Source organism: Equus asinus, chromosome X (genome assembly GCF_041296235.1).
Source record: "Equus asinus isolate D_3611 breed Donkey chromosome X, EquAss-T2T_v2, whole genome shotgun sequence".
In the NCBI taxonomy this organism is placed as follows: domain Eukaryota; kingdom Metazoa; phylum Chordata; class Mammalia; order Perissodactyla; family Equidae; genus Equus; species Equus asinus.
Window position 1 is genome coordinate 18,775,344 of NC_091820.1, and position 26,499 is coordinate 18,801,842.

The following is a 26,499-nucleotide window of genomic DNA, read 5'->3' on the forward strand; positions in this document are numbered from 1 at the left end:
ACAAATTTTCACAGATAGGTTGAAGTAACTTACCTTTTTTTGACTCATGAAGATGAGTACAATAACACACCCACCATGTCTACAATTAAGGGTGTAGCCAGTGAATGTGCTGTGAGTCAGACACGCCTCTACAAGTTTGTATTGAATAGGATGTTGAAAGCAACACATCCCTCATGTAAGAGATATGGGAGAAACTCCAAAGGGTAAAATAATAAATGCCCAGTACAACCATATTCTAAAGTAATATGTAGACAATGTTGTAAACAATGGACCAAAACTGGTTCTGCTGGCATTATCCCACAGCCTAACCCAAGATATGAAATAGTTTAGTTGACATTTTGGGAGGATAGGAAGGCAATTTGCCACACTCAGATGAACTGTGCTCAAGCTTTTCCCTGCATGCTCCCTATGGATATGTGCAAGTCACCAGGGCAAAATGCAGAACCAATGCCCTACACTTGGATAACATAGGGCTTCCTCTTCTAGAGAAACTCATATGTCAAAACATCCTCCCAATCATGGAGGAAGTTGCTGCCGTACATCGCCCACCATATGTTTTTCTGTAGAACTCTTCATTGCATGACCAGGAACAGACCATAAATTATGGGACGGATAATGGAAGTCTAACAGCTTCAGTGAGCTTCATTGATGTCCCTGAATTAGAGGGACATAGACATTAGTGTCTGATTTTCCTAGTGACACTAGCGTGACTAGGAAAAGAATCTGAGGCTGGTGCTTCCCATGCTAGAATGTACAAAAGGCGGCTATGTGAGAAGAAACCTGCACTTCCATCTTTTGAAGATGAAATGTTTGTGTTCTCCATATGGACATGTGGACTCTGATAAAGGGAGTGTGATATGATTTTCTCCATCCTGAAGAGGGATGGCCAAAGAGAACTTCTTTGCTGCAGACAAATGACAAAGAGCTTCAGAAAGCTTGTCTAATATCTCCTGGAGTTTGCAAAACACAGGAACTAGGATCAGACTCATATAAGTGTAGGCAAGAACCTGGGTCTTGAGCTATCCTGCCAGAAGCTACAAAAAAAGTGCTGCCTTGGCAGTGAACCTCACTTACACGAAATGCAAAAGAAAGGACTGTGTTTTTCAATGCCTATGAGTGAAGGCTAATATATTGAGTGGCTTGATATTGTATTAAAATTAAAGCACCCAAGAGGAGCCCTTGGAAAGAAAAGAGAGAGCACAACAAAGGGCAGGGTCACAAACTCCTATGGGCTATGGTCCATCTAGTGCCCAGTCAGAGGAAAGGCACATTCCCACAAGCCTGCATTGACTATGAGGTTGAACACATGCCCTCTCATTTAAGAGATCTGACAGAGGCTCTTTATGGACTCAATTGTGTCTTCCTAAAACTGCATATGTTAAAGTCCTAATATGCAGTACTTAAAACACGAACTTATTTGGAAACAGAGAATTTAAACAGGTAGCCAAGTTAAAGGAGGTCATTATGGTGGCCATATTCCAATATGACTGGTGTTCTTAGAAGAGGAGGAAAAGTTGGACAAGACACATATACAGGGAGAACACTATGTGAACATGAAGACAGCCGTCTACAAGCCAAGGAGAGAAGCCTGGAACAGATCTTTCTCTCACATCCCTCAGAAGAAACAAACCCTGCCAACACCTTGATTTCAGACTTCTAACCTCCAGAACTGAGAGAATAATTTCTGTTTTTTAAGCCACTCAGTTTGTGGTACTTTGATATGGCAGCCCAATCAAACTATCATTGGCTCCCAAAAAAGGCCCTAAATGTCAAATACTGCCATATTCTAAAGTGAGGTAAACTTGCAAAGAAATTGGACCCAAATAGGATTTGCCAGCATTAGCCCTTCATTCAACATGGAAATATAAAAGAGTTGAGTTGGAAGAAGAAAAGAATTGTTAGAGAGAGTTGTCAGTATGGTGAGCATTTACTCCACACTCATGAAGGAGGGACAAGGATTGCTTTCACCTTGGCACAAACCATTGACATAGAGCTTCAGAAGAGTTGAATGATGTCCCTGAAGGTTAAGGGACACAGGAACTAACGTCTGACTCACACAAGTAAAATCAAGAGTCTGGAGCTGGAGGTGCCACCAGACAAGGGCCAGGAAGAGTTCACCTTGGGAGTAAACAGCAATTCTAGCATTTACAGAAGAAAGATCTTTGATTTCCAGAATTGACATGTGGACCTAGGTAAAAGAGTAATCTGTAAATTACTTTGAGGGAATGCCAACCAAGAGAATTGCCTGGAGGTACAGAACGACACTAAGAGTTACACCAAAAGATACAGAGGCCACAGAAAGCCTAGGGACTGAAGGGGGTCTAGATGACTCCTCTATAGTCTATAAGGGGAATGTCATAAGAACATGAAGTCAGCAATCTACAAGCCAAGGAGAGAAGCCTGGAACACATCCTATCCCCCCCCAGCCATTAGAAGGAATAAACCCTGCCAACACCTTGATTTCAGACATCTAATCTCCAAAAATGTCAGCAAAAAACCTTCTGCTGTATAAACCACCCAGTTAGTGGTACTTTGTTAGGGCAGCTCCATTAAACTAATACAAGTTTCAAAGGCCATGGCAATAAATGTCAAATATTGCCACATTCTAAAGTGAGGTGCTAGACTACCTCACACAAAATGGACCCAAACAGCATCTAATAATTTTGACCCATCACCCACCACAGAGATGTAAAAGAGATGAGTTGGATAAAGAATAAAAGAATTCTTGGAGAGAGATTTCAGTGTGGTGAGTTTTTTCTCCACACTCATGGGGGAGAGACAAGAACTGTCTCCTCCTTTCCACAACCATTCACAAAGAGCTTCAGAAAAGGTTGCCTGGCGGCCATCAAAGTTGAAGGACACAGTATCAGCTGGTAGTACCAAAGGATCTGGACCCAGAAGACTCATACTCATGGGCTGCCTAGGATACTTCATAGTTTGGTGTCCTTCCATAAACTGAAAGTCCACATTTCTAAATTAAGATGGGCAATCATATTACAAACTTTCTGGATTTTTTTCAAGGTCCTGGGGTTCGCATTACTTTACCAATGTCAAGAACTTCCACCTTGCTCTGCCTTATCATTAGGTGCTCAAACATAACATCCTGAGGAAAGTGTTCCCGAATCTCATTTAGCCACTCCAAAGCCCCCTCCAGAATGCATTTTGTGTTGGATGCTGTGGGCCCTCGCAGCAGCCTGTATTATTCCTTCATATAAACATATCACCTATCACTTTACAGTCATATAATTAATCAACCATCTCATAAATTATTGATAAAATTTGTTCTTTAAGGCATAATATATCCCTTGGGTTAGTGCAGCCTCTAAAATAACTTGCCTGGTACCTAACAGGCACTCAAAAGTATTCTGGAAATTAAGAAGTTAATATAAGGTCAAGATTTGGTAGGTTAATCTGTATGGGTATTACCAGGACAGAGCATTCAAAGGTGAGGATTCAATACAGACAATAATTGGGTCAAGACACAATACCCTACAAAGAACAGATAATGGAGAAGACATTTGGAGATGGATGGATTTCCAAGGGCTCACAGAATTATATATCCTAAGTGACTGTCTAAATATGCATAAGGCCTGCTCCACAAGCCAAATACCAACTCCCAAAATTTTGATTTATTAAGAATCACAGAAAAAAAAAAAAACGTCTGGCCAGTGAGGAATACTGGAGAGAGGCTTCCAATAAATGAACACTGTCTGGGTCCTTCTCCCAAATGTAAATGAAAATCATGTTTGGAATCCATGTTTCTCCCACCCTTCCACCCTATCCAACCTTGACTGTATGTACAAATGATAGACCATCAAAATATGTTCATATTCGACTAGATGCTACTTTCAGAGTTCAAATGACCTAACACAGAGGTCTAGGAAACTCATCTGTGATTCCCAGCTTACAGAGCCTTAACTCACAGTCTGTGCTTTTAATGCCTACATGTTTTACTGAATCTGACATTTGATTTCTATGATTAATGAGAAGATCTACAATGCTGAGCATCGGGAGCAACACTAAGGCTTTACAATTATCATCACATTTCAGCACCAATACATAGAGATGGTATTGAAACGTCTCCCATGCAAAGGTGAAGAATCTACAGCTCAGAGAGATTAAATGCCTCTCCCAAGGCCATATGGCCAATAACTGGCAGAGCTCAGATTGGAACCTAAAATGGTTTACACCAAAACATATGCTCTTAAGCAAGAGGAAGAGGAGGTTTCACACCACATAGAGGTACCACCCCATTTCCTTCTGGGTAAGTAAACCTCCTCTTTCACGGTTACCCTGAGGACACAGCAGTACACAGGCACTACCACTTGATGGAACCATTCGGTTGTATCCTAGGACAGAGGAGTGTTTGAAATATATAAAGTGCGTAAGGAGATGCACCTGCAGTGCTTTTTTTTTTTTTAAAGATTTTATTTTTCCTTTTTCTCCCCAAAGGCCCCCGGTACATAGTTGTATATTTTTAGTTGTGGGTCCTTCTAGTTGTGGCATGTGGGACACTGCCTCAGCGTGACCCAATGAGCAGAGCCATGTCCGCACCCAGGACCCAAACCAGCAAAACTCCGAGCCACCGAAGCAGAGCGCATGAAATTAACCACCCAGCCATAGGGCTGGCCCCTGTAGTGCCTTCAATTAAGGATGTACCGACTGAAGACGCTGTGAATCAAACATGACCCTAAAAGTCTGCATTAAACAAGATGTTGAAAGCAACAATTTCCCTCATCTAAGAGACTTGGCAGAGACTCCAAAGGACAAAATATTAAATAACCAGTATAACCATATTCTCAAGTGAGGTACTGGGCCATCTTGCAAAGAAATGGACAAAAACCAGTTCTGCTGGCATTATCCCATGGTCCAGCCCAAACATACTAAATAGTTTAGTTGGAAGGAATATAGGGATTTTAGTGAGAGCTGCCAATGTGGTAGGCATGTTCTCCTCCATTATTCGTCTTGGCCTCCTATTCTGACTCCAAAAAGACATAATGAAATGCTTTATTTAAATGGAAGGAACCCTTCTGGTGGATTGCCATACTTAGAACCCAAACTGACTTTCTTAAACACATGCTCAACTAGGCAATGAGCATCAGTCATCTAGTTCTCTCTTTCAGTTTCTTCTGTAAGAATCCAAGCCATCCTTCAATGGTATATGCTACCAGGCTATTATTCAGAGCATGTAGGTTCTAGCAAACATCTCAGGTAGCTGCATACTACTGGATACTTCTTCCTATAAATCTATCACCATTGCCTGACTCAATGCAGTAGGCGAATCCAAACATGAAGCAAAGTCTAAGAGTCCTCATATAGAAATCCCCACCTGCTGTGCACACAAGTTGGCAGGGCCATATTCAAAAAAGGGATCTAATGCAGTCCATGCCCAGTGGTACCCTTGAGAGGAGGTAAGGGGTTGAGTACTTCTTACTATGAGATCCCCTGGAGATACTCTCTCTACTCAACTATGCAGCAGGCATTCTCTACATCTTTTCTAGGATTCCTTGGCTTCATGTGCTGGAATCATGAGGTTAGATCCCAAATTGTAGATGGATTACCATGTCTGCTACATATTCTCTCCAGGTGGCCATGGTCCTAACCTAGATAGGGTGTATCTGATGAGCTGCTTTATTCCACTGATTTTGATACTAAAAGAATCCTTATTCATGGGCATCAACATAGGATATGATAAGAAGGTGTGCATCTTGGGCATTTTGATGATAATGTTCATCCTCACAGAGACCATAGATCATCTGGTCCTTTGGCCAGAAGTCTCCAGACTACACTATCAGGAGGACACTGACGGTCTGCCACTGAGTCAGTGAAAATGTAACAAGGTACATTTGGAACTTGATCTCCAGTGCAAGCAACACAGCTGAAATTCAACTCTGAAAAAAATTTCTGTTTCCATGCAGTTGTGAATAGTTTTCTTGTAAGTTGCACAACTGCACTGGCCCACATACCCCACTGACATTCAACTTAGTTGATAAGTCCCTGAACAAGATACAGACATCCACAAGTAACTTGGCATACCAAAGCCACCAAGAAGCCTAAGGTGATGTAACAGTCACTGCATCAGATAGCCACAGCAGGAGAGTGATTGTAGGACATATTTTCCTATAGCTCTGAGGTAGCATTGATGCCGGGGTTATTTCTTTCCTTGATATACCACTTGCACTTAAAAGTCAATGTCACTTGGGCAACACCCACTTTATTAGTGTTTTCATTTAGGATTAATCCCATGATAGGGAAGTTAGGACATAACACCACCTGTTCTTGTACTGTTACTCTCTCGATATCCACTAGCACCTATAACCTAGCCAGGAATAATCTCTCAAATGGAGAATATCGGGTGGCCATGTCAGGCAAATACAATGAACAAATTCCAAAGGGTGCCACTGCCTGGTGGAAACATTTTGCCACTGGTTCCAGTCTGCATAAATACCAGTCACTGACACTTTCTTTCAAAAGGTGCTGCACGGGTACTTGTCTGAAGAAATGTGGTCAGTACAGCTTGTTGGAGAATTTCTAAGTCATATTTTTGGTCAAACTGATATCTTTCAAGTAATCTTATGTAATATGTTGAGCAGGAGCCCCATGTGAAGTAGGAAGTAAATTCAGTACTGAATGAGGTTATCATATGCTCTGCTTCGTTTGGTATTCTAAAGATTTTAAGCCTATCAGCTTTTCTTGAAAAAAGCTCTGGGACTGTCCTCTGGGCATCAACCACATGGTTTTCAAGATTCATACCTTGGTGGCCAGCTGCTGATACATGTCAGGTTTAAACCTCTGGCCCTGGTTACTAGATAATGGACCAACTCTCTAAGGCAGATAGTACACTGCTCTTAGTCCTTTCAGTCATGATATAAGGGTACTAGGACCCCTCTAGTGAGGGTTCAGTCTTCGCAAGGTCTCAGACTACACTGGTGAGAAATCACTTGAAGGTATAGGCCAATGCAGGGCAGCACAGCAGATGTATATGAGCTTCATGAGGGCAAATATGCCTTGATCCTCTGATTATAGTACAATCTGAAGAAAGCACTAACAGGCCCACCACCGCATACCAGGTCCTTCAGTCTGTAAAATGGACTCTCTGATTGTTATGATGTCTGGAAGAGCAGGGCAGGTACAAGGAGGACTGTTGCCTCACTGTGCTTGTGGTACAACATAGTGAGATGCCCTGTACCACTGGCTTGTTTCACTGGTCATTCAAGGCTGTTGCAGGGTGGTACAGTCTTTGAAGCACCTCTGCCTACATTGGTTCCTTGATCAGTGTAGGGGCTTCCTTTCACCATACACCTCACATCCTGCTATCCTACTCTGCTTTACTTATACCTCTTGGCTTTGCTGAGGAAGCCTGAGGAGCTCCCAGTTATCTATTCATCCCGCTACCACTGTTCTATCGTGGCATTTCCCTATTGGGAAAATCCCTTACAATCAACAGAAGAATTACACATACTTAACACAAATCTTCCCACAATACAATCAGCAGTATAAGTTACAACATCTTGCGTGTGTATTGACCCAAAAGGATGCAACCATACACAAATCAGTTCACTATCCAGTGTGAGTAGTATTTCTAAATCCCGTCAAAGTAAAATTTTGACTGTGCTTGGAGACAAAGCACAGTGACTTGTGCCCAAGTGTCCAAAAGGGCTGAAAAGGTTTGGCAACCTGGGTGCCCTCAAGTCCTTTACACATTTTAACCACTGCCTGAAGCCTCTGGCTTCAATTAGAAAGAAAGGGGCATTGACTTTATTATAGACCACTTTCTTCTTGAGAGAATAAAGGTCTGGCTAGAAGGTGGTGTTGAAAGCTTCAGATCAACTAAAGTCCAAATAGATGGGATCTCAGGAGGTTTTTTCCTTCTTTGGTGAGGAAAATTGGCCCTGAGCTAACATCTGTGCCAGTCTTCCTCTATTCTGCATGTGGGACGCTGCCATATCATGGCTTAATGAGCGGTGTATAGGTCTGCACCTGGGATCTGAACCCGCAAACCCCAGGCTGCCAAAGCAGAGCACGTGAACTTAACCACTATATCACCCGGCTGGCCCCCTAGGAGATTTTAATCATAACACTTGTTGTCTAATCCTATAAACATTTTTCAACAAGCAGCAAATACTAGCAGATTCATAAAGTTTATCTTCAGAGGATGTTGGGATGAAGGAATACTACGTTATACCCACGTTGCATGTGCCTTGTCTTCTTGGATATCTCGAAATTCATCCTCTTTTCTCCCTTCCTTCCCCTTTTTCCATTTTTGTCTAGTTTTCTCCAGGTGTCCCCTGTTCTCACTCATTATGCTGAGTGATATCTATAAATAATGCAGTGGCCCTTGGACTGAAGGGAAGACTCCAGTCATTCAAGGAGACTCTCTAAGGAGAGCTGGGCAGGGAGAATCCTAATCCCATTTCCACATATTCATTTTCTATGTATCTGATTCCCAAAATTAGATCTGCCTGTGAATGGCTATGGAGAGCTTCCAGAATCTCTTCCCTCCCTCTTCACAATCAACTTTTCCTATATTGACCTACAGGGTCTCACCAGTATTTTTCCAAAAGGGCATTGTGAATTTAGCAGCCTCCAGGAGAGGTGGCTAAAAACACAATAGAGTACATGTTTCTAAGAAGCAAGTATACAGGTTGCCCAGGTCATGAGAAGCTCAACCCAGGTCAACATGGAGACAGGATCCCTGAGGTGCTACCACTTTACATGCAAACTTTGGATCATGCTTCCTAGCATGGTGCCTTGAGACCCAAAATGTTGTGACCCAAATGACAGACAGATGATAACTGCAGGGATCTGCTATCTGCCAAAATGAAAGAAAAGACATACCATCACCCTGGATTGAGTAGACAGCAGAAGCTGCTGTAAATCAACAGCCAACAAATATCTCCCAACAAAGTCTTTTCAGGGGGCCTTTGAAAACACAAATGAGGCTCCCAGAGAATGCTCACTAGTCCATATACCCCGACTTGACAGTTGGGAGTAAGTTCAGACTGCAAATAATCCAATATAAAATCCTGTCTAAGAGTAACCAGAAGGCTTCAAGCCCAGAGGCAGCAGAAGAGAGTCAATATGTGACAGGGTCTGAAGGCACTTTGACATCTCATGGAATAATGAGATGAAGGGATACTCATTTCCATCCACTTCAGAAATATGTAAAGTCAATAAGGAAATGCATTAGCAATACTTTAAACTAGATGCTGGAAGCAATACATTTCTGGATATAAGAAAATCAGCAGATGCTCCAAAGATGAAAATAATAAACGTGTAGCATAGTACTGTAATACTTGCCAAAAACCTGAGCAAAACTGGGTCAGCAGGCACTAGTCCATCTCAAACTTAGAGATATGAAAATTGAGGTGGAAAATGAGGAAAGAATCTTTAGAGGAAGTTATTAGTGTGGTATGTATTTTCTTCCCAGACTAAATCTGGGCCTTCTCTCCCCTCCCCAACTTCACTATTAAACATTCAATTTAAATGGGAGGTACCTGCTGGGGAAATGCCATATTTAGACCCCAAACTGACTTTCTTAAGTGTGTGCTTCACTGGGAGTTTAGCACCAGTTATTCATTCCTCTTTAAGTTTCTTTTTAATAATCTTTATTATTAATAACAATTATGTATTTTAGCTTGGTATTTTTTTTTTTTGAGGAAAATTAGCCCTGAGCTAACTGCCGCCAATCCTCCTCTTTTTGCTGAGGAAGACTGGCCCTGAGCTAACATCCATGCCCATCTTCCTCTACTTTATATGTGGGATGCCTACCACAGCATGGCTTGCCAAGTGGTGCCATGTCCGCACCCAGGATCCAAACTGGCGAACCCTGGGCCACCGAAGCGGAAGGTGCCCACTTAACCGCTGTGCCACTGGGCCGGCCTCTAAGTTTTTTTTCTTTAAGAATCCTAGTCATCTTTCAATAGCATCTGCTGCTTGGGCATAACACAGGGAGTCAATGGCCCATCAAATACCCCACAATGCAGGCTATTGCTGGGTACATTTTACTACAAAGGTGGCACCGTTGTCTGATTGCATGAGGTTGGTGAAGCCAAATATAAACACACTCCAAATAAAACTCTTTGCATAGATTCCCCCATTTGCTGTGCACACAGCAGTTGGCAGTGCCATACTCAGAATGGGCATCAACTGCAGTCAATGCCCAGCAGTAACCTTGAATAGAGGGAATGAGCCAGATCTAGCAATTCTCTGTTTGGAATCTGGAGATTTCCTCTCTACTCAACTGTGTAACTGGCCCTCTGGGCACATTTCCAGGCTTCCTTGGCCTCATGTGCTAGAATCGCTAGGTACTGTGTTTGGGCCAGGTCCTGAATTGTAGATGGATTTCCATGACATGTTGTATAGTCTATCCAGGTGACCATGGTCCTAACCAGAGCAGGATAGGTCTGATCAGCTTATTGATTCCTTGAATTTCATTCTCAAAGGATCTTTATCTATGCGCATCTACATGAGCCACAAACAGGATGTGTGGGTTTTGTGCAATTAGCTAATTATATATGCCACCTTAGAGACTGAGACTTGATAAACCAGTTATCACGATGACAGGACCTTTCCACACTGTCAGCCTATGGGAATTTGCCAGGAGTCAATCAAAACGTAAAAAGATGCATTTGACGGGTATTTTCAAGGGCAAGCACACAGCCCGTATGTCCATCCATCACGTAGGACATGTACAGATGTAAGCAGTTTTCTTTGGTATTCTACAGATTCTGCTACAACTACAACTGTTCTGCACCTAACTAAGCAAATGCATCCATGTACTAGACCAAGGCATCTTCAGGAACCTAGGTGTACTAAGCGGCCAGAACACAGGTTGCTAGCACAGCCCTGCATCTCAATCAACTGCATCTAGAGTGTGGCTGGACACTTTTTTTGTACCTCTGGGATACCATTAATTCCTAGTTTACTTCTTCTCTGGATATGCCATTTTCATTTTAAAATAGATGTTACTTGGGCAATATCCACTTTATTCTTCTCATTTAGGACCCATCCCATGATAGGGAAGTCAGGGTGCAATAACCACTGCTCTTCCTTTGTAGTCTCGATGTCCAACAGCATCCACTAACAGGCAGCAATACTCTCTCAAATGGAATAGATTGGGTAACGATATCAAGTAATCACCATGAACAAATCCCAAAAGGTGCCAATGCCTAGGAGTCATATCTTTTTGTCAGAGGTTACGGTCTGTATAAGTGTCAGTGACAAATTCTCTCAAAATGCACTGTACAGACTGGCCCAGTGGATAGGTGTTCTGTACAGTCTGTTGCATAGTTTCTAAGCATGTTGTTGGTCAAAGTGGATGCCTTTTGAGTAATCTTATGCAATGAGCTGAGCAGGAATCCCATGTAAGGTTCATCCAATACTGATCAAGCCTATCATATGCTATGCCAAATTGGGTTTTCTGGAGGTTTTAAGGCCATCAGATTTTCCTGAACAGGCTGGGAGATTGTCATCTGGTCATCAGCCGACATGCTTCACCAGAACTAAACATGAGTGGCTGGATGTTGATTCCTGTACTGATTACTTAGATATTGGACCACCACTTACCTAATACAGGAAATACACCGTCCTTAGTCCTTCCAACCAGAATAATGCCATCATTAAATGATAACAGGACTCCTCTGGCGAAGGTTCAGTCTTTCTTAGGTCTCAGTCAATCTACCAATAAAAAATCAGTTACAACAATTTCTATGTGTATTAGTCCATATGGGCTCTACCATAAACTCACATCAGTCTATAGCCTAACTTGAGTGTTATTTCTACATCCAAAGTAAATTTTTTACTATGCCCATGAGGGCATCAAGGCAGCAGAGCGACATCTGCCCCCATGTCCATAACAACTGAAAAAGTTTGGAACCTGTCTGTGATCAAGTCCCCAATACACCTTGACGAGCAGGTAAAGCTTCCTGTTCCAGTTGGAGAAGGTCTAGTGTGTCTTGACTTCTCCCTTAGACCCGTTTGTTCTTGAAAGAAGAAAAGATCTGCGCAGAAAGGTAGTGTTGAATGCGTTAAATAAACATCAGTCAGAAGAAGACAGATCTCAGCAAAATTTTCTAGGTCTTCTAGGTCCTCCTCCTGTCTTTACTGGGTGCTTGTGGTCTGACTGCCTTAGACATGGAGACGGTAATTAGGCAACTGGGTGATCTCCACTCCTTGCCCTCAAGCAAAACTGGCAGGGCTCCCTCAACTGCTAGTCAAGGAGGAAGCCTCTATTGTCTCATTCAGTATTTGCCCAAACACATCCTTAATATCACTTATATGTCACTCACTGTATGAGCAAACCTAGGTACATTTCGATGTAACCAAATGCCGCTGGTCACCACTTTATCTACGAAGTCTGCTACTGTCCCTAGGTCCTGATTCGTACTTCGCTAGTCAAACTGAAATACCAAGTACACATTATTACACAGTGTATAAGATGAATTAATTTGCAGGCCTCTCAATGACAAAATCACTTTTAACTCTTTATCTTTTCACTGTTAGTTCTACAGTTGCATTCAGATGCCTTTTTCAGAAACACAGACCATGGATATTTTTACACAAACACCACAAGATGAGCTTCCAGGAGACTACCTATTCTCACCGGGTGGAAGCTCAGAAAATAATGAGGGGGAACATGCAGGTGAAGATACTGGCACCGGTAAGCACAGATATGCACATACTTTCAGCCATTTTTGGCCACAAAAATATACTTTTTAAAACAATTAGGCACCAGTTGCACAAGTGACTACCTCGTTACCTAACCCTCCAAAATTTTTCAATAGGTAGCATATACTATGAGATCCCAGAGAATCTATCTCACCTCTAACCTGGCCCACATACCCTGGAAGAGGTTGAACAGTGATAGGACTCTTATATTCCCCCTTCATCAACCATGCAGACAACGGTAAATTACCACATCCTAGGGAGCCATATTTTTCACAACCTAACCCACACTGTTCTTGTGTGGGACTTGATCTCTCCTAAACTGCCCATAGTGGGCAAGAATATTGGGAGAGTCTCATCTCATCCACTGAATGAGAGATCCAAAGCTCTGTCAAACCTAACATGCAACACAAATTCTTTGGTGGGGGTCCCTATATCCACCTCTCACTTGCACCTTAAGTGAAAGAACATTACCAGATATGGTGATCTATCCTAGGCACTAACCTGGCCAGCGTGGCCTCTTGTCTACTAAAAGACTTGGGGCAAAATTTGTCATCTCATGCACAAAGACATGTATGGCCAAGGACAGGGCCCAAAATACTGTTCCAGTAAAAATACAAAACAAAACTCTTTTACATTTAGCACTTTAATATTTACAAAAACAGCAAAAAGTAAATGACATAAAAGTGCCAGCTCTGAGTGAACCTTGTCACATAAACCAAAAAATAATAACAGGATAACAAAAGAGAATGAATGATGTCAATGCAAGTTGTAGGCTATCCTGTTCTGGAGAAGCTACTTCCAGACTGCAGGTAAGTGGCCTTCTATTCTGCAACTCTATACTCAAATGAGGGCAGGGAAGAAATTACCACGTCTCAACAGACCCTGGAGGGGATGAGGAAACCGCCTCATGAAAACTGAGAGTTGGAATGGCTGACCCAAGTTCAACACTTCAGAAAGCTTCACTCATGTTCCCCAGAATTACAGTGACACAGGCCTAGTGTCTCATTCATGTATTTAGAAAAGTAGGGATATTGCCTCTGTCAGAAGGTACAAAAGGAAGCTGACTGGGGAGAGAATGGTACTTTCAGCAGCTGCAGAATAGAATGTGTTTTCCAAGGTGGACATGTGGACTGTGCGAAAGAGAGTTTGGTTGGCATTTTCTCCACCATCACGAGGGAGGGACAGTGATTTCTCCCCCCATGCCTCAAGCAAATAACATATAGCTTTGGAATGCTTGTATTCTGTCTCTTTGAGTTATAGGGGCACTAGGACTACTACCTAATTCACGCAAGCGAAGTCAAGAACTTGAGTCATAATCTACTCAGATCAGAAGTTACAACAAGAGGATTAGAGCAAATGACACTTCTACCACCTGCAGAAGAAAGGACTGTTTTTTCAATGCTTGACATAGGACCCTGCAAAAGTCAATAAACTAAGATTGTGTTAAAAGGAAAGCTTGAAAAAGTAAACCTAGAGAGACAGAAAACCCCAACAGAAGGGAGGAGTCTAGAGTCTAGTCAGCAGCTGGACCCACAGACCCGTCAGTTAAAGGGGACAGACACTAGTATCTGGTTCACATGAGAAGAGAAGCTGGGGATGGAGCCGCCCTGTGGAAGTAATGAGTGTGTTTTCCGAGGTTGACATGAACTTTACTTGAGTCTTCTGCAGTTGGCAGAAAACAGGAAATAATGTCTGACTGATGCAAGTGAAGTCAACAATCTAGAGCTGAAAATGCCCAGAAAGAATACACAATGAGAGGGCTAACCTGAAAGTGAAGTGCACTTCCACTACATGTTTCTTTGGTTCGTGCTGTCTCCCAAGTAACAGTGCCCAGTACATAATATACATTAGAAAGTATTGCAGAAATTAGTAGTTAATTGTTTTAATAGATTAATTTGTACGAGTATGACCAGGATGGAGCATTAAAAGGTGAAGACTCTACACCTTTTAGAACAAATAGGTCAATGGCAGAACAGCCCACAGTGGAACAGGCAATGGAGAGACATTTGGAGAGGGATGGATTTTCAAGGGCTCATGGAATCACATCCCCCAAGTAACTATCTACATATAGATAAGGCCTGCTCCACAAGCCAAATAGCAACTCCCACAACCTGGATAATTTAAAAATATCACAGAGCACAACCAGAAGGACCTACAACTAGAATATACAACTATGTACTGGGGCTTTGGGGAGAAGAAGAAGGGGAAAAGAAAAAAGATTGGCAACAGATGTTAGCTCAGGTGCCAATCTTAAAAAAAAAAAAAATCATAGGAAGACATATGCACCTGGCCAGTGAGGAACACTAGAGAGATGATTTCCAGGAGTGAGTCCTCTCTCTCTTTCTCTTTCTTCAAATATAAATAAGTTTTCTGTCCCTTTTCCTCCCAGGACTCCAAATAATGCATAGATTGTTTCTTTTAATGGTATCTCATAATTCCTGAGGGCTTTCTTCACTCCTTTTCATTCTTTTTTTTCCTCTTCTGACTTAATGATTTCAAATGACCTGTCTTCTAGTTCACTAATTCTTTCTTCTACTTGGTTGAGTCTGTTATTGCAGCTCTCTATTGAATTCTCATATCCTTCCCTCCTACCATAATGTTGGGTACAAATACAAATACAAATGTTGAATAATCAAAACTTGTCCACGTTTGACTAGAGGCTACTTTCAAAGTTCAAATGGCCTAACACACAGGCCTAGGACAATCATTTGTGATTCTCAGCTTAAGGAAATTTAGCTCACCACCCTTGCTTTAAACTCCTACATTTTACACTGAATCTAACATTTGATTTCTATGACTAATAAAATCTATAATACTGAATATCAGGAACTGTATTAGGATTTTATGGTTATCATTTCATTTCAGCTTCAACCCACAAGGAGAGTCAGGAAATATATCCATTGTAAAGGTGAAGAAATTGAAGCTCAGAGAGATTAAATGCCTCTCCCAAGGCCAGGGGGCCAAAAAGTGACAGAACCCATATGGGAACCAAAAATGATTAACTCAAAATATGTTTGTTCGGGCAAGAGGAAAAGAAAGTTTCACCTCAATGGAGGTGCCACCTCATGTCCTTTTGGGCAGGTAAACCTCATCTTTCAGAGTAACCCTGAGGCCACAGTAGTACACAGGCACTACTGCTTGGTGGAACCTTAAGGCTGTGTCCTGAGATTAGGAATGTTTGAAATATGTAAAGTGTTTATGAACTGTACCCACAATGCCTATAAGTAAGGGTATACTGACTGAAGATACAGTGAATCAGACATGTTCCTAACAGTTGGTATTGAACAAGATGCTGGAAGCAACATGCTCCTCATGTAAGAGATACGGCAGAGATTCTAAAAGGCAAATCATTAAATTCCCAGTACAACCACATTCTAAACTGATCCTCAAGCTAGGCTGTCTTGCAAAGAAATGGGCCATAACTGGTCCAGCTAGCATTATCCTATGGCTCATGCCCAAATTACAAAATAGCTGACTTGAAGGAATATAGAAGAATGATCAATTGGTCAAAGAGGGAGTAGATTGAGAAAAGAAAGGCAAAAAGTGGTTGCCTATTCTCACTCTCACATTCACATATGCACCACTTGTAGGATTCCAATTTTCAAGCAGGACCCAGCCGAGACTGGAAGACATTTCCCAACATTCAGAATTGGGGTTTGGATTAAAACACTGGAATAGTTTTCTTACCAAAGGGAAGTGGCAACAGGACATTTGGCTATAAAAGAGTAACCAGAAAACCCATGGGATCCCCTGGGCTTTCTGCTCAGACATGAGAAGAAGTCCCCAGGTCAATTTTCACAGAGAAAAAGAATAAAGTTACTTTCTTTTTGACCCAACTGATAACAACTCAACAGAAACACAAACAAAGAAACAGTGACCAAATTTGACTTTGACTATGCTCCAAAGTTTTATGATAACACAGAAGTCATGGTGAGAACTTCAAGAGAAAGATCCATACTTGCAATATTTGATAGTACAAGACAAGAGAGTAAAACACATTGTGACTTCTCAGCTTCTAAAAACATATACTTCTATTATTTTTTAAGGAGCCTTTGAAATTGCAAAATAAAAGACACTCTCTGAGAAAATCCTCTCATCCAAAGACCTCTGCCTGAAGGTTGGCATCTTCATCAGCTTGTTCAAAGAAACAATAGCTGAGAACCTCCCAAATCTGGGGAAGGAACTGGAACTACAAGTATAAGAAGCTAACAGACAAGCCACGCTGAGGTGGCATCCCACATGCCACAACTAGAAGGACCCACAACTAAAAATATACAACTATGTACCAGGGGGCTTTGGGGAGAAAAAAGAAAAATAAAAATTATAAAAAAAAGAAGCTAACAGAACTCCTAATTACATCAATGTAAAAAGACCTTCTCCAAAGCATAAATTAGTAAAACTGGCTTTATTAAGGACAGCAAGGCAGAAGAAAATAACCTACAAAGGAGCTCCTATCAGGCTTTCAGTGGATTTCTCGGCAGAAACCTTACAGCCTAGGAGAGAGAGGAATGATATATTCAAAATTCTGAAAGACAAAAACTTTCAGCCAAGAATACTCTAAACAGTGAAAATATCCTACAGATATGATGGAGAAATAAACACTTTCCCAGATAAACAAAACCTGAGGGAGTTCATCACCACAAGGCCCCCCTACAAGAAATGATCAAGAAGGCCCTCACACCTGAAAAGAAAAGAAAGGGTTTACAAAGCCTTGAGCAAGGAGATAAATAGGCAGACAACAACCAGAAAATTGTAGCTCTCTATCAGAACAGGTTAGCAAACGCTTAATTATAACATTAAAGATAAGGGGAAGGAAAACATCAAAAAGAACTATAATCACTTCATTTTAACCACAAACTCACAACACAAAACAGAATACATTGTGACAACAAGAACTTGATGGGGAAGAGGAAAGGGATGGAACCTGCTCAGACAAAGGAAATAAGAGGCTATCAGAAAATGGACTCTCTCATCTATGAGATCTTTTATACAAATCTCATGGTAACCACTAAACAAAAAATCAGAACAGAGATACAAATGATAAATAAAGAAAAAACTGGGAAAACCATCATAAAGAACTACAAAACAGAATTGGCAGTCCAAAATACACAGGACCAGAAACAAGGGAAATACAGAACAACTGGAAAACAAGTGATAAAATGGCAGCATTAAGCCCTCATATATCAATAATGACTCTAAATGTAAACAGATTTAATTCTCCAGTCAAAAGACACAGAGTGACTGGATGGATTAAAAAACAAGACCTGACAATATGCTGCCTCCAGGAAATACATCTCAGCTCTAAAGACAAACACAGGCTCAGAGTGAAGAAATGGAAGATGATATTCCAAGCTAATGGAAGACAAAAGAAAGCAGGTGTTGCCATACTTATATCAAAGTAGACTTCAAGATAAAAAAGGCAATGAGAGACAAAGAGGGGAAGTATATAATGATAAAAGGGACACTCCACTAAGAGGACATAACACTTATAAATATATATGCACCTAATACAGGAGCACGAAAGTACATAAAGTAACTATTAACAGACATAAAGGAAATATTAACAGCAACACAATAATGGTAGGGGACCTTAACACCCCACTTACGTCAATGGATAGATCATCCAGACAGAAAGTCATCAAGGAAATAGTGGAATTAAATGAATAACTAGACCTGATGGACTTAATAGATATATATAGAACAAACATTCCACCCCAAAACAACAGAATACACATTCTTCTCAAGTGCAGATGGAACATTCTCAAAGGTAGACCATATGTTGGGAAACAAGGCAAGCCTTAATAAATTTAAGAAGATTGAAATAAAATCAAGCATCTTTTCCAACCATAATGCTGTGAAACTAGAAATCAACTACAAGAAAAAAGCTGAGAAAGTGACAAATATGTGGAGATTAAACAACATGCTACTGGACAACCAATGGATCATTGAATAAATTAAAGGAGTTATCAAAAAATATCTGGAGACAAATGAAAATGAAAATGCACCATAACAATGCATATGGGATGCAGTAAAAGCCGTCTTAAGAAGGAAATTCATAGCAATACAGCTCACTTTAACAAACAAGAAAAATCTCAAATAAACAATCTTAAACTACACTTAAGAGGACTTGAAAAAGAAGAACAAACAAAGCCCAAAGTCAGCAGAAGGAGGGAAATAATAAAAATTAGAGCAGAAATATATGAAATTGAAACCAAAATAACAGTAGAAAGGATCAATGAAACTAAGAGCTGGTTCTTTGAAAAGATAAACAAAATTGACAAACCCTTAGCCAGACTCACTAAGAAAGAAGGCTCAAATAAGTAAAATTAGAAACAAAAGAGGAGATTTTACAATGGATACCACAGAAATACAAAGGATTATAAGAGAATACTATGAAAAACCATGCCAACAAATTGGGCAATCTAGAAGAAATGGATAAATTCTTAGAATCATACAACCTCTCAAAATTGAATCAAGAAGAAAAAAAATCTGAATAGACCAATCACAAGTAAGTAGACTGAAACAGTAATCAAAAACCTCCCAGGGGCCAGCCCCATGGCCAAGTGATTAAGTTTGCACGCTCTGCTTCAGCAGTCCATGGTTTCATCAATTCGGATCCTGGGTGCAGACCTAGCACCACTCATTAAGCCATGCTGAGGCAGCATCTCACGTAGCAGAACTAGAAGGACATACAACTAGAATATACAACTATGTACTGGGGAACTTTGGGAAGAAGAAGAAGAAAAAAAAAGATCAGCAACAGATGTTAGCTCAGGATCAATCTTTAAAAAAAAAAAACCTCCCCAAAAATAAAAGTCTAGGACCAGATGGCTTCTCTGGAGAATTCTACCAAACATTCAAAGAAGATTTAATACCTAGCCTTCTCAAACTACTCCAAAAAATTGAAGAAGATGGAACACTTCCTAACATCTCTTACGAGGCCAACATCACCCTGATACCAAACCCAGACAAGAACAACACAAAGAGGGAAAATTACAGGTCAATATCGCTGATGAACATAGATGCAAAAATCCTCAACAAAATGTTGGCAAACTGAATGAATACAGCAATACGTTAGAAGGACCATACACCATGATCAAGTGGGATTTATACCATGGATGCAGGGATGGTTCAACATCCGCAAACCAATCAATGTGATACCCCACATTAACAAAATGAGAAATAAAAACCACTTGATGCAGAGAAAGCATTTGACAAGATCCAACATCCATTTATGATAAAAACTCTCAATCAAATGGATATAGAAGGAAAGTACCTCAACACGATAAAGGCCATATATGAGAAACCCACAGCCAACATCATACTCAACAGGGAAAAACTGAAAGCCATCCCTCCGAGAATAGGAACCACACAAGGGTGCCCACTCTTGCCACTCTTATTCAACGTAGTACTGAAGGTTTTGGCCAGAGCAATTAGGCAAGAAAAAGAAATAAAACGTATCCAAATTGGCAAGGAAGAAGTGAAACTCTCACTGTTTGCAAACAACATAATTTTATATATAGAAAACCCTAAAGAATCCATTGGAAAACTATTAGAAATAATCAACAACTACAGCAAAGTTGCAGGGTACAAAATCAACTTACAAAAATCAGTTGCATTTCTACACTCTAATAATGAACTAACAGAAAAAGAACTCAAGAATACCTTCCCGTGGGGCCTACCTCGTGGCGCAGCAGTTAAGTTCACACTTCCGCTTCGGCATCCTGGGGTTTGCCGGTTTGGATCCCGGGTGTGGACATGACACTGCTTTGGAAGCCATGCTGTGGTAGGCGTCCCACATATAAAGTGGAGGAAGACGGGAATGGATGTTAGCTCATGGCCAGTCATCCTCAGCAAAAAGAGGAGGATTGGCAGTGGATGTTAGCTCAGGGCTAATCTTCCTCAAAAAGATTACAATCCCAACAAAAAGAATAAAGTATCTAGGAATAAATTTAGCCAAGGGGGTGAAAGAGCTATACAATGAAAATTAAAAGACATTATTGAAAGAAATCAATAATAAAATAAAGAAATGGAAAGATATTCCATGCACATGGATTGGAAGACTAAATATAGTTAAAATGTCCATACTACCTAAAGCAATCTACAGATTCAATGCTATCCCAATCAGAATCCCAATGACATTCTTCACAGAAATAGAACAAAGAATCCTAAAATTCATATGGGGCAACAAAAGACCCCGAATTTCTAAAGCAATCCTGAGAAAAAAGAACAAAGCTGGATGCATCACAATCCCTGACTTTAAAATATACTACAAAGCTATAGTAATCAAAACTGCATGGTACTGGTACAAAAACAGACACACAGATCAATGGAACAGAAGTGAAAGCCCAGAAATAAAACCACACATCTACAGACAGCTAATCTTTGACAAAGGAGCTAACAACGTACAATGGAGAAAAGAAAGTCTCTTCAATAAATGGTGTTGGGAAAACTGAACAGCCACATGCAAAAGAATGAAAGTAGACCATTATCCTTCACCACACACAAAAATAAACTCATAATGGATCAAAGACTTGAAGTTAACACCTAAAACCATAAAACTCCTAGAAGAAAATATAAGCAGTACACTCTTTGACACTGGTTTTAGAAGGATCTTTTCAAATACCATATCTACTCAGGCAAAGGAAACAAAAGAAAAACTAAACAAGTGGGACTTCATCAGACTAAAGAGCACTGTCACTGTGTATGGGTACCAGAACCTCTGAAGAAGTTTCAGTCTTCCCTAGGTCTCAGCCTGTCCTCTGAGGAAAAATTAGAAGCTTCAGGTCCTCATGGGGCAGCAGCACGAGTGGGTTGTCCTCTGAATCTCGTGAAGGGCAACAGGCTCTGATCATCTCATTACAGTGGGATCTGAAGAAAGCATGAGCATGTCCACCACTGTATACCAGGCCCTTCAGTCTGCACAACAGACTCCATGACCATCAGGACTGTTGTTACACGAAGCTTATGGTAATCCACAGTGAGGGGTCAAAAACCATTGGCTTTTATCACTGTACACAGGATTATTGTAGGGTGGTCTGGTCCCTTTAATCATGTCTTCCTCCATTAGATCAGTGTAGGGATCTCCTTTCACACACACCCCGTATCCCAGTATTCTACCCTGTTTTACTGATACCTCTTGGCCAGGCTGGGGAAGACTGATAGTCTCATGGTTGCCCACTCGTCCCACTACCACTGTTCGAATCATGGCATTTCCCCATTAGAACACCCCTTACAATTCAAGAGAAGAGTTACACATATTTAATAGAACTCTTACTACAACACATTCAGCCATAACAGTTACAACATCTTGTGTAATTGGCCCAAAAGAGCACACTCATAAACTCACATCAGTCCATAGTCCAATCCGAGATTTATTTCTACATCCAAAATAAATTTCTGACTGTGCTCCTTGGGGAATTCTAGGAACCACAGTTACTTGTGGCCCAGTGTCCATAAGGGCTGAAAGGTTTGACAACCTTAAGTGCCATCAACTTCCCAACACACCTTGACCAGTGCATAAAGCCTCCAGTTTCAGTTAGAGAAGGAGGGTCTCAACCCTTGCCCTAGACCTGTTTGTTACTGAAGGAGAAAAGTCTGGTTAGAATGGTGGCACTAAATGAGTTAGATGAACATCAGTCCAAACACCACTGATCTCAGCAAGAAAGTCTAGGTCCTTCTGGTCCTCCTACTGTAATGAGCAATGTGGTCATGGCCAGACTGGCTTGCAGCATGAGGTTAATCATAGAAAATGGAGTGATCTCTGCTCCTTGTCCTCCAGCAAAACTGGCAGGGCTCCTTCATTTTCTGGTCAAAAAGAAAGTCTTTATAGTCCCATTCGGCTTTGTCCAAACCCATCCCCAACATCACCTCTTTCTCCCTCATCGTAGGAGTGGACCTTAGTACATTTCAACATAACCAACTGCCCCTAGTTGTAAAATGTTTTATCAATGAAGTCTACTACTGACCCCTGGGTCCTGTCATACTTGGGTATGCCGAGTCTTGTCTAGGTTTTTCCAAAAAGGCATTGTAACCTCACCATCCTCCAGAAGGAGGGAGTTTTAAATCTGTGGAGTCAACTGCCAAAAGAAGGTGGTGCAAACTCCCTGTGTAGTGTGGCTTCTTTTACTGAGAGACAAATAGGCAACTTTTGCAGCAGTTTTGAAGGAGCAGCAACTGTTCTCTCAGGAATATAGAATACTAGAGTGTGTGAAGGACAGCAGTTGTTTTTTGACCATACATGAAATTCTGTGTGTGAACACATTTAAATAATTTCAAGCACTGTGTCTGGCAGGTAGGCCCTCAAATGTGTTGGGAATTGCAAGTCTCCCTTCTGGTGGGCACCCAAGGCCATTGCAAATGGCACTTGTAATTTGCCAATTAACAAGACATCATTATACATTGAAAACTTTGAACATCAGAAGAGCTGTCCTATGATATCATAGGAACATTCACAGTTCAACATGTAACATTCCAATTACACATTAGTACACGGTGCATACAATGAATTGGCTTGCAGGCTTCTCAAGGACAAAATCACTTTTATCTTTTTATCTTTTCACTAGAAATTCTATAGTTGCATTCAGGCACTTTTTACAGAAACACAGACTATGGACATTTTTACACAGATATAACATACCAGCTTACAGGAGACCATCTACTCTCCTTGGATGGAAGCCCAGGAAGTAGGGTAGGGGAATCGGGGGGGGGGGGGGGCAACTGTCATGAGTAAACATGGGTTTGCACATACTTTCAACCATTCTTGCACCGCAACGAATGTACTTGTAACAACTATGCACCAATCGAAGAGGTGATTCCAATCCTACACCTTCTTGCCTAACCCTCCAAACTCTTTAAACAGGCAGCATCCACAATGAGATCCCAGAGAAATCCCTTAGCCCTATCCTGGCCCACACACCCTGGCAAAGGTTGGACAGTGGGAGGACCCTTATGATAACACCTCGCCCACCATGTAGACAAGGAATGTGCTACCAGATCCTGGGAGCCACATCTCTCATAACCTGGCCTTCACTGCTCTACCAGATCTGGGGGAACCTTGTCTCTCCTAACCTTCCCTTGCTGTGCCATTAGGCCAGGAGAGTCCCATCTCATCCACAGGATCATCACAGATGCCTTATCCATTCTAACATGGAACAAGCAATCTATTAGTGCAAGGACCCTATTGTCCCTCTCGCCACCACTTAAGTGAGAGGATGTGATTCCAGATGCTGGGGAATCTATCTTAGCCATTAACCTGACCATCATGGCCTCTTGCCTAATAAAAGAGCATGATAACTTTATTGGCCCAACAATCAGTGCCAAATTTGGCATCTCACTCACAGAGACACACAAGGCCAAGGAAAAGGTCAAACTTATTATTACACTAAAAATATTTTTAAAGGCCCTTTTACATTTTTGCATATGTCCCCTAGTGCATACCCTATCCAGGTGACCAGGGTGCTAATCTGGGTAGGACATATCTGATCAACAAATCCCAATGAATTTCATTCTGAAAGTGATTCATGCACATCACATAGGGCACAAACAGGAAGTGTGCATCTTGCACAATTGTCTGATAATGTTTGCTACCACAGAGACTGAGACTTGATCATCCGGTCATCCTGCTGCCAAGCACCTGTCCACACTGTCAACCCATGGACTTCTGCCCAAGAGTCAGTCAAATACGACAAGGTGCATTTTGGGGGCTGTTTTCCAGGACAAGCACCACAGCCTTCAGGCTGTGCAGGCAAGCTCTGCCATCTGAGCAGATTGCCCTTTTCCATGCTCAAGGGCAAGTAGTTTTCTTTGGGGTTGTATAGCTTCCACAGCCCACTACAATCTGTCTGCCTTTAATTTAGTGGATGTGTCCATGTACCAGATCCAGAGATCCTCAGGAACCTGCGTGTACAGAAGCCACCAGAAAATGGGGGGCTGGCACCATCTCTGCATCTCAGTCATTCACATTTGGAGAGTGACTGGACACTGTTTCCTGAACCTCTGAGGCACCATTAACGCCTGGTTTACTTCTTCTTTGGATATACCATTCTCACTTAAAAATGGACATTTCTTGGGCAATACTCACTTTGTTGAGGTTCTTATTTGGAACTCATTTCACTACAGGAAAGTTAGACCACGACAACTCCTGCTCATGCTTTGTTACTCTCTCAATGTCCAGCAGCACCCACTAACAAGCCAACAATAGTTTTTCAAATGTGGTATATCAGGTGACAGTGTCAGGCAAGAACCACAAACAAATCCTCAAAGATGCCATTGCCTAGTGGCCACATCTTTTTGCCACAGATTCCAGTCTACATAAATGTCAGTCTCTGACATTTTCGCTCATAACACACTGCATGAGTGATTCACCCTAGTAGAAAGGTAGTCTGCATAGCTTGTTTGAGACTTTTCACAGCACACTAGTTCAAAATGGCTACCTTTCGAGTAATCTTTTATAATGGGCTGAACAGGCTTCCTATATGGGGTATGAAATTCATCCACTACTGATCAGCTTATCATATGCTCTGCCAAATTTGGTTTTCTGGAGGTTTTTAGGCCATCAGTTTTTCTTGAACAAATATAGGGAGTGTTACCTGGACATCAGCCTACATGGTTCACCAGAACAATATCTAGGGGCTGGCCACTGATTCTTCTCAGGGTTAAACTTCCAACACTAGTTACACAGGTACTAGACTGTCTATATAACAAAGACAATACACTGCCCTTAGCCCTTCCATCAGAATAATGTCATCATTTAATGGTACCAGGACTCCTCTGGTAACAATTCAGTCTTTCGTAGGTCTCAACCAATCAGCCAGAGAAAAATCATGGAATACCTCAGGGCACCTTGCAGAAAACTGGAGAATATATGCTACATTCTGAGCTCCATAAAGGCAAATAGCCTCTGATCATCCGATTGTAATGTGATCTGAAAAAAGCATTAAAATGGCCAGTACTGCATACTAGCCCCTTCAGTTGGCACAATGGGCTCCATGACCATCATAATAACTGGAACTACAGGGGCAAGGAGGACTGCTGCTGAATTGAGTTTGTGGTAATCCACATTGTGAAGTGACGTACCATTGATTTTTCTCATTGGTCACAGGATGATTGTAGAGTGGTGTAGTCTCTTTAAGTACCTCTGTCTCTATTAGTTTCTTGATCAGTGTAGGGACCTCCTTTCACCACCCTCCCCCCAAGGCTTTACTGTTACCTCACGGCTAATCTGCAGAAACCTGGTAGGCTCCCAGTTGTCCACTCATCCCGCTACCATCATTCTAATCGTGGCATTTCCTCCGTTGGGAACATACATTACAATCAAGAGAAGAATCACATATATTTAACATAAATCTTCCCACAATACATTCAGCAGTAAAAGTTACAACATCTTGCATCTGCATTGGTCTGTATGGGTTCATCCATAAACTCACATCAGTCCATAGTCCAATCTGGGAGTTATTTCCTCAAAATATATTTTGACAATGCCCATGGGAGCTTCAAGGCACCACAGTGACTTGTGCCCCTGTGTACATAAGGACTGAAAAGGTTCGCAAAACATGAGTTCAGCTGAGTCCAAAACACACTCTGACCAGTGGATAAAGCCTCTGGTTCCAGTTAGGGAAGGTCTAGGGTCTTAATCACTACCTAGACCTGTTTGTTCTTGAAAGAAGAAAGATCTAGTAGAAAGTTGGTGCTGAATTTGTTAAATAAACATCAGCCTAAACAAGACAAATCTAGCAACCTTTTCTATGTCTTCTTGGTCCTCTTCCTGTCAACACCCAGGTGCTTGTGGTTAGACTGGCTTGGAACAGTAGGTTGGTTGTTAGGTGACCA